This window comes from Adelges cooleyi, unplaced genomic scaffold (assembly GCF_023614345.1).
Source record: "Adelges cooleyi isolate 19-005CV unplaced genomic scaffold, UGA_ACOO_1.1 ACOO_flye_CR_arks_rails_tigmint_CR_PRNA_8, whole genome shotgun sequence".
NCBI classification, from domain to species: Eukaryota; Metazoa; Arthropoda; class Insecta; order Hemiptera; family Adelgidae; genus Adelges; species Adelges cooleyi.
In genome coordinates this window covers 5,692,715-5,703,491 of record NW_026096513.1, presented here as the reverse complement: position 1 = coordinate 5,703,491, position 10,777 = coordinate 5,692,715, and positions in this window count along the sequence as shown.

Below are 10,777 nucleotides of genomic sequence, written 5' to 3'. Positions count from 1 at the left end.
GTAAGAATAAGAATTAGTCATTCAATTGTATATTAAATTTTGCATATTTGCCGATATTTTCATCATAATAACATGCATTTCATAGCTGTTAAATCATGTTTTATTATTGTTGTCAATAATTGGTTATTAGTGTAAATATCGCTTAAAAACTCTTCGGTGCGAAAATGAGGAAGGTTAATACGTTAAATACCTTATCTAAACAATATATTACATTTTTGTACATAGTTTAGCAAGACTCCCGGTATTTTCTATTAATCATAAATAATAAGTACTCGTTATACTTACAAGTTGGTCTCCATCAGGGCCCTTACCTTGACATTGCAAAAAGCACAGAGCCACGCAAAAGAACAGTATGATGGTTTTTAAAAACATTTTAAAAAGTCAAACAATAAACTTGGTTTCAGAGTAATTTATTTTGGAAGTAAAAACGTTTTAAAATGATTTGATAATAGTACCTATGACGATTTTATAATGTAATGGGAATATTGTATTATTGATTGATGACTGTGATTCAAATGGTGTTGTAAGAAATAAAGATAAGCAGCTTTTTGCAGCAAGTTTTTGGAATTTCCGCAGTACTTACTATAAGGGAATATACTTCAGGAATGAAAACAATTTCAAGTTTGTAACTATTGAGCTATGCGATTTGCTATAAACAATAGATATTTAAGAACGTTTTTATTTGCGTTGTATGCCAATACAATACAAGCACTTTTTTATTTATTTTTTTTAAATACCTACTACACTAGCTTTTAGAACTGTTTACCACCTGCAAAATATATACATATATTGACAACGTTAATAGATTCTGCTTTATTATTATGATTAGGTATCCAATCTAATTCATATAAAAGCCAGTACAGTAAGGTCGGGGCATAGTGGGGACGGGGAGGTCACTGGTTTAAAGGAATTATTACAACTGAAAGTGATAAAATCATTTTGAAATAAACGCTTCGATGCGAATCAGTAGTTAGTATTTTCAAACCAGTGAAGTTTAAACTAAGCACAGTACGAAAGTCTTAAAGTAAGACGCAGTGTTCACAGATTAACATCAAAGCGTTTATTTGAAAGTTATTTTATCCGAGTAAGCCAGTTCAGTAGGATCCAGGCATAATGAGATCAAAGCATAGTGGGGACGAAGAGGTCACAGTTTTATAGAAATTATGATTAACAAAAGTGATAAAACCACTTTCAAATAAACGCTTTCGGGATAATTTATAATTTGATATGGAGAATATTATAAAAATGTGTAAAGTAATAAAACCATATTAATTTTTATTATTAAAGTAAGCAGATAGTGATTTCTTTGTTTAAACATTTAGTTTTTCTAAAATCTTACACAAAAATATGATAATCACATAGTTTTTAATTCTCATTGCCATAAATAAAAAAAACCGCCATATTTGTATATGAGTAACCTTAATATTGTTTTGTGTTTAATACAAAACTATGTTTTTTATTATTTGAACAATACTTGTGCACATTTTTTTCCTACACCTTTAGATCTTTAATAGACCGCTATCCTTAATAGGATTCCAATTACTGACGAAGTCTATTTAAAATAATTACACAACTTCCACTTTGATAATGACATAGTTTTTAATTCTCGAAATAATATTTTAGATGTGAACACTCGTGTCTTAAATAAACAACAACCGAATTATTATTTTAAAATAACTGTAATTTTGTTCTTTGGTTAATAAAACATTTTATTTGTTTTTAGCCTATCAACAACCATTTGTATATTAAATCAGATAATTCGGTATCGCTTTTATAACATGTGCATAAGCGAAAAAATATTTTGCACGTGTATTGTTTAAAAAATTTCATATTTACATATAACACTAAAAAAATATGCAGGTTACGTAAATACGAATTTATCGGTTTGAAAAAAACATAAAGCAACACATATTATGTTACTAGTACGCATTTTATAAGGCCTATTACAGATCTAAGGCGTAGAAAATAAGTAGAAAAATAATGTGCATAAGTATTGTTTTTAAGTATTACAATTTATAAAAAAATATGGTTCTATACTGAACACAACAAAATATTTAGGTTACTCATATAAAAATATATTGGCTTGAAAACAACTTGTTTAATTACACTTAATATGAATCCGTAATATGTTTAATACAAATCGAATTCGACCCTATGAAATGTCTGATTATAATTTATTACTTTCGAATGTCGTTTTCAGTTCATCGCCTCTCATGAATTCTCCCGTTGCGCCGGATTCCTGTTTTACATTACTATTGCTCATTTTTGTCAGAAAATGCTATTGGCTTATTTAGATATAGTGTCACTAAAATGGCTTTCCTTCGAAACATTGTCGACGGTAATGCCTTGAAAAATACCTTTGAAAATCCCGTTAGAATTTGGTTTAGAGTTATTACAATTTAAAAAAACTTATTTATAGCAAGCAATTTACAGATTAGATTTAAACATAGTGTTTACAAATTTTATCTAGCATACAATTGCAAATTTTTTTTTATAAAGTGTTTCATGAAATACTTAAATTCAAACATAACCATGTTAAAAATAGCTAAGATCGGGTATTAAAACTTCAAATAATAAAATAAATAATAACGAAATACATGAGCAAAATGATTTATTAATCAATCAAAACTACATTTGTGTGTGACACACTACATACAATCATTCATTTAATAACAGTTAACAATACAATTAAAAAACAATATTTTTATAGATGATGTCAATGATTTGATCTTTGTTCAAAGCATTAAACATGTGTTCTGAAAGTACAAAGTATATGATACATTTTTTAATCGTTCGATTCAGGTAAATGCAACATATCATATAAGTTGAGAATATTAATGTGATTCACATGCAAACGACTTGCATTTCAAATTATTGTAACAGAAGAATGATAATGTAAAATTAGCCTATACATTGTTAGTAAAATATATACATTTTTCAAAAATAAACTGATCATATAACTCAAATTATTTAAAAATTATTTTGTACACTACTAGAAAATGGTCTTCTGTTTTTTAAATTTATTTTCTGGTTTACAAGTTATGGCTTCTTAGTTTTAAAAATAAACAAATAATTTAAACTTATGCAATTCATTTTAGACTTATTAAAATATATTTTCAATAGTTTTTAAACATATTTATTGAATATTTTTCTATTGTTTATTACCTAATATTTCCTTTTGCAATTCAATCTTTTCATCAATGGATGTATTTAAACGCTTTGCTTTTCTTGTTTTGATGATAATATCATGTACATCGCCAAAGTTCAGGCCATATGGTATCAATTCCTTTGTTTTAAATGCATCACATACCAATTTCTATAGTTATCAGAATTAGAATACAAATAAGTTCTTTTTAGCCAAATAATAAACACGGTAAACAATAAGATTAATTTTCTAAGCTATAAGTAACATTTATTATGTAACCACAATAATCTCAGAAATTTTAATAATTATAATTATGAAGTACTTGTTACACTTACAAGAATAAATTAAACCAATTATTTTACATAGAATAATGGAAAGGTTGAATATTTTGAATAACCCCTCAAAAACCCCTTAACTAACTTCTAAACTCCAAATAGTATTATAGTTTGTTATTTACCATTATTTCATAGTCACTGTTCATTACTTGGGTGATGCTTAAAACTTGGGCTAGAAAAACATGTCCTGAAAGAACAAAATATTAAATATACTTTTAAAAAAATAACATTAGGCAAATTTAAAACCAAAATAATTGTGAACAATATTGTGTAAAAAGTTTTTCAGCCGAGTCTGCAACCACGAAAGAGCATTTTCATGTCTCGTTGAAGTACCGAATAAATTTAGATTAGGTGTGGAATAATAATTAAAAAAAAAAAATTATATGGAGCTTCCAGTTACAGCATAAGGCCAAGGAGATTAAAAAATTAAGTACAATCAAGTTTCTGGCTAAAATTGTAGTGTTTATTATCTGGCCAAAAGTAACTTATTATAGAGAATTAAACTATTTTGAATTTATTATTTAGTTCTAATTTGAACGTTGAACGTACAACATATCTCTTATCTACTATATCTTACCCCTATCCCCTACCCACTATCTCCTGTCCCTATCACTCACCCCTATCTCCCACCCTATCCCTACTCCCTAATCTCTCACCCCTATCTCTCAACCCCCCCCCCCTATATACCACCCTATCACTCTCACCTATCTCTCACCCTTATCTCCCACCCATATCTCCCACCCCTATCTCCAGTCCCCAACCCCAACCCTATCCCCCCCTTATCTCCTACCCCTATTTCTACCTTCAACCCATCTCCGTGTGGTAACGCTTCTTTGATAACGCTTTTTTCGTTACGCTTTTTTTCGGTTAAGTACCGGCTATTTTATCAATTTTTATATAGTTTAAAAGTTATGATTTCTTATTTTAACAACTAAGAAACAAAAAAAAAATGTACTGCTATACAATTGATATACTTGATTATTAAAATGACTTTTCATTAATTTTGTAACGTTTTACTAAACACATTTATCGTATATTATCCTATTGTTTATTAGTTATTACCTTCAAATAATTTTTCCACTACGTCACGGCTGGGAAATTCTCCCGATGCGCCCGTTGCCTTCTTTACTTCGTTAATAACAAATATGAACTTTTTGTAGCCAAAGCTACCTTCTTTGTAATGTTTACTGACTATTTCTTGTATTTTTTGCTATTGTGATGAGAATAAGAATAAGTTATTAAAATTTTTACTACAATAAAAAAACCTTTTTTATTATTGCTATCAATAATTGATTATTAGTGAAAATATCACTTAAAGTACTCTTCGATGCGATAATGAGGAAGCATAAAACATTAAATACATTTTTTTATAAAATATTACATTTTGCACATAGTTTAGCTAGACTCCTAGTATTTCCTATTATTCATAAATAATAAGTGCTCGTTTTACTTACACGATGAACTTCATTACCCTGACATTGCAAAAAGTACAATGCGACGCAAAAATATAGTATGATGTTTTTCGAATACATTTTAAATTTTCAAACAATAAATTTGGATTCAAAAATGTTTAATTATTTATTTTATGAGTAAAAACAGTTTTGGAATTATTCGATAATGTTGTACCTATGACGATTTTGTAGTGTGACGGAAATATTGTATTATTAAGATTTTTTATTTTTTATTTGCTGCAGTACTTTCTATAAGAAACAAAACTTGAGGAATGAAAACACTTTCAAGCTTGTAACTATTCAGCATTGCAATTTTCTGTAAACCACAGATATTGAAAAACGTTTTTATTTGTGTTGTGTGTCACTTTAATACACGCGCTCTGTGCCCGTTATTTTTTAGAAATACTTGCTACATTCGCTTTTACAATTCGTTACCACCTGCAAACCTGCAAAATATATATACATATATTGTCAACGTTTATCGATTGTGCCTACTTGAAAAAAGTTTTATACATTTCAACTAATTAAATTTATAATATGTAATTTTTTGATTGATTTTTCTCGATTTGAAAGGGGATAGGCTTACCTTTTTTTGGTCCAACTTAGTACTTTACAGGTTCAACATCTCATCTATAGACTTTTGACAAAATTCAGTTTACTAGGTTGAAAAAAAATGATGAGCTTGAACACACACAAACAAACTGAATAATAAAAACTCATCGTGTAAAAACAGTATTACCTTAGCTCGCACCGAAGCTGAACAAAATACTTAATAAATACTATACTAGCATTTTTTCTCGGTTAAATCAAAGAAATCGTTTTAAATTGAAGTTAACAATTAATTTTTTTTTGTTTAATTACTTTATCGAAGCTAAAAATATTTATAAAATAGATTTCGCGATTTTTTTTATAACTATCCAATTTAATACTCATTTTTAAAAAGTACATGGATTAAAGTTTTTTTATTAAGGAAAAGACCAAAAAAATAGGAAAAATTAAACTATGATCTTAATCAATTTCCAGGTTGCTCTGTTTGAGAGAATCAACAGCCAACCGGTAACTGAAAATGTTTTCATTATATTGTTAATTACGATGTATTTGTAATTATGGCAATACATTTGTATAGATAAAATAAGTTACAATGCTTTTTTGATGTTTGTATTTTTATCTGAGAACATTAGACCTCCCTTACGTACTCACTTAATGCTACTATTAGCTGTTACTATTGAGTTTAGTGTAATACTTTATTTATAATATTATATATTAAAAATCTATATTTAAAAACATTTTTAAATCTTAGATTCAAATTTGAGTTTCAACCACAGCTAAAACCACTTCAAACTACTTTGATGAATTACCACAGCTCCTTGTATTCTTAAAATTCAAAATATTTAATGTGTTTTTGTATTTTTTTTTTTTTTAATGTAAATTATTGTATGTTTGTATGTTCAGATTTTCCTAATAATTTGTTGCAAAATACAATATGTCTTATCTATTATACTGTAAGACCAATAACGTATCATTATATATAACCTAATAAAATACATATTTACTGACTATATAAAATTGTTATTTATTATCTAGTATATTCCGACTATTTGTTTCTACATATTGACTCAACCCTTTTATTTTCTATTTGAAAAGTACGTATTTTAGTTTAGTTTTTGTAAAAAAATCAACCGTTGGCTTTTGTATAAATATGATTTTTTGTTGTCTAGTTTATATGTATATATATAAACTACACAAAGAAATGACACAACATATTTTATTTTTCCTTTAGACGAATCAAATTAATTAATTTTAGATTGTGGTCACCAATGAGTGTAGAGTAGTCGAAATTGGAAGGTGTTGTTGATGCAGTATCATAATTTAAAATAAAATAATGAAAATCGCAGTTATCGTCTGCTTTTAAATCACAAAATTGATAGGCTACTCGATTTTTCTACAAAATTAATTATGTTTTTGCTTTTTAAATTGTATAAAAAAAATCAGTACATAAATTGTTTTCAACTAATGGTATTATAGTAGGTTAATATATGATCAAATAAAGAGGCCATCAGAGATTCGTTTGTTTATCGCAGGAAAATTGAAAAAAAATTGAAAAATATATGTTTTGAGGTAGTTTTTGACTTTTTTCAAATTCAAATCATTATACCGCATTCGTATAAAATCTGATCCATCTATATAATATTATTGTCTTGTTTTAAGCTAAGACAAATTTGACGTAACTTCTCATATTAAGTCTATAGCGTTTTATTTAGCAAGTGTTTTCGGGCAATGTAGAAACAGCTTTAATAAAGTATGACGCAAAAGACAATTGTGTTTGTAAATGCAGCAAAACGACACACGTTTCAAAAAGCCAAAGGAAAAAATGATCGTGTCTACAAACACCAAAAACAAATTTTATATTCTCTGCCCCTCGGAAAAACATTGAAAAATGGACGCTCTCCTGTTTTTCAGCAGGTTGGCTTAAGCCTCGTCCTGGAACAGACTCTCCGGAGCCGTCGCTTTGTCCGTTATGCTCTTCTTGATAATCACCTTACTGAAGTTCTTCTTCTGAATTTGGTTCGCCTTGGCCGACTCCATAAACCAGTCGAGTCTGGCTGATAATCTTGCGATAAGTGTCGGCCCTCGTGGTCTTTGACTTCTTATTAACTACTGTTGAGTCCGTCGAAGAGGAGGAGTATGAACATAAACTACTACTATTTGAGTAAAATAGTCGTTTTCGTCGATAAATCGGTCTTGGAGTGGTCCTAGGGCCTCAAAACCCTATCTAACCGGTAACCCTACCGCCACTATCGATTCCCGGTGTCGGATTACCCAAAAGATTTCTCCTTCTCCGATTGACCCCCCCCCCCAATAACATATCCATGTTGAAAAACACATCATTATAAAACCAATACCTGTTCAGCTATAGCATCGATATTCGATTCTAAAGGTCGTTTGAGAAAATAATGAGAATATTCGACCGAGACTGTTACAACAAAATATTACTTAATTTATTGGGGTTTAACACACAATGGATGGCATTGTATTGATACAAAAATACATCAATTTTGGACTAACTTTCATTTATAAAAGTATGAAAAAAGAAAAATGTGATCGAGTTTATTTTCTTTTTGTTTATCAACGTAGGTACTGGAAAATCAGTATAATTAGAACTTTATAATAATTAGAAGTTTCTATAAATTCATAAATCATTTATATAAATAAAAAATGTTTCAATAAATTATCAACACGGTTAATATGTATTTTGTTTTTCGAGCAAACGCTGTCAAGATTTTTAAAGGAGGCGCTCAGCTTTACTACAAACTATATGTATATATATATATAGATTTTTTTTAATTCTTATTACCCCCATAATCTGCGGCTATTTGGTCGCATATCAGTGAGAATAATATGCTCGGCTAGGTATGTGTCGTTTTTGTATACTATTAAATATTATTTTCACTGTTGGTGTTGACACATTTTTGTCATTTAACCTCGGCTCAAACGAATACACCCGAAACACATGTGGTATTCTACGCCAAATTGTATGTTGACTTGTAAAATTCAACGTTCGACTTATGCATTTCGATAAAACTAACAAAAAAAAAAAAAATACTGTATAGTCTGTACTCGTATAATATTTCTTTTAAATTGAAAAATTTCGTTTCCATATAGTTGTATACGGATTTAGAAAAATATTTCAGCCCAGGCCAATGAATTGTCCGTTTCCTATCCTTTTAATATGACATTGCTTTTATTGAAATTACAATTTTCAGCACATTGTTGCTATCGTTACATGTTAATGTTAATCGTTATCAGTGTTAGGGGCCCGGTTGTAATTTTCGTCAGACAAAAAAAAAAATATTGTACTATGCTTAGAATTTTTTTTAAACAATTTTACCTACAATAATAAAGTCGTCGGTTTCAAACGAGTTTTTGTATGTTATAATTTTATAATATATAGATGCAATCTGTGGAATTACTATGGTTTTTTTTCAACTCGGCTGTACAGTGTAAACATAAAAATTTCGGGCCCCTTTTAAATGTAACATTGATTTTATTAAAATTCAAATGTTTAGCACATTATTGTCATGACAGTGCTTTTATCGATATTTGTATTCCTACCGTGTACAGATTCGTATTTGTTGCAATACTTTTTAAAACAAAAACAAACACCTTGAAATGCGTTAAAAAGAAAAATGTCTGTTTAGTGAAAGTTGTCGACTTATGAAATATTATTTTATACAATTTCAATATAAATTTTTTTTCTAGTAAGCGCGCACACACAAAAACTTAAAAATACAATCCGATAAATCCATATATTGTTTTGTCGATTGAATAGCCAAAAGAAAATTTGATCTTTTTCAGGTTTTTCATTCGACTTGTAATAATTTTAACTTGGCTTCGGATCACCCGCACGAGTCGTTTTATCGAAAATCAGTTGTCAAATTGTTTATTTTTTATTAAAAAAAACCATAAAAAGGAATACTCAACATTGACCATAGTCGATTTCTAGGTTAGGTTAGGTTAATTAATAAAATATATTATTAAATCGTCCAAATCCTTACCTCCTGATCTCACTGCACTGGCTTTTCGCTTTTATGTACTTGAAATCAATCAAATAATTATCAGGATAGGACCAATTAGCCGGATAAAATGTACGTTTTCACGACAGCTTGTCTAATGTATTAAATTTTTTTTAGTTGTTGTGTTTTTAGAAATTACAAATATATTTAGTATAAAGCCATTATTTACACGACACATGTGATGCTATAAGGCGCAAGTTAGCCAACAGCAAAAATGTTGATGTCTTAAAATTGTATACATTTTTTTTATCGCGGAAAATCCTGGTCCAATATTACTATAGTTAGATTTTAACTTTAGTATAAACTTTAACTTAATTTTCAAAATTCTTATCCATGCATCATTAACTTTGAAAACACATCGTATTTAATTGTATGTAACCATTAGGGTAAAATAAATTACATATTATAATAACAAATTAATAAAACTAATTTTTCTCGAAATAACATTTTCTGGAGGCACGTTCCCGTTACCTATGCCACAGTAATAATATAACGTGACAATGAAAAATATATATACGTTACCATTTAAGTTTCAAAATTTATCATTAAAATAAACTAATTTGGGAGGGGGTAGAAACATAATAATTTGTGGAAAATTGAGATCACATTATATAAAAACACTATGAAAAAAAAAATTCAATTATTATATAAACTCAGTGACATATTGAGTGGCCCATGATAAAAAATTACCCTGTATACCATACAACACTACTATCTTTTAGAGGACTTTGAGAACATCAGTGGTAATTCAAATTAGCCCCGAGCTCGTCAAAAGAGCGACGACAGGGTGGACCATTTGCTAAGCATCACGGTCGCGACCGTTGGTCCCATTTTAGAGGGATGCCCCTTCAAAGTTCTCAAAAGATCCGAGATACTAAGGGACCAAAGCCAACCAAAAGGCCGGCCGCCAGATATCAGTGTTCTCCCTCTAGTAATAACAATACTACCCAATCTTTGTGGCAAAGGAAAATTATAACCACCCTATTTATTTTTTAATTGATTAATTTTGTTTTCCTCTATTTTTTCTTTCAATAGTTTATAACCAGTGTATATCTTCCCCGTGTTAATTGATATCAGCGTTAGGGGCCTGGTTGTAATTTTTGTCAAAAACCAAAAATATCATACTACGCTTAGAATTTTTATAAAAATTTCTATTCACCATAAAGTCGTCGATTTCAAACGATTTGTACTTGTATATTATGATATTATATATAGATGCAACCTGTGCACCTATTTTCGTTTTTTTTCAACTCGGTTGTAAAGTGTAAACAT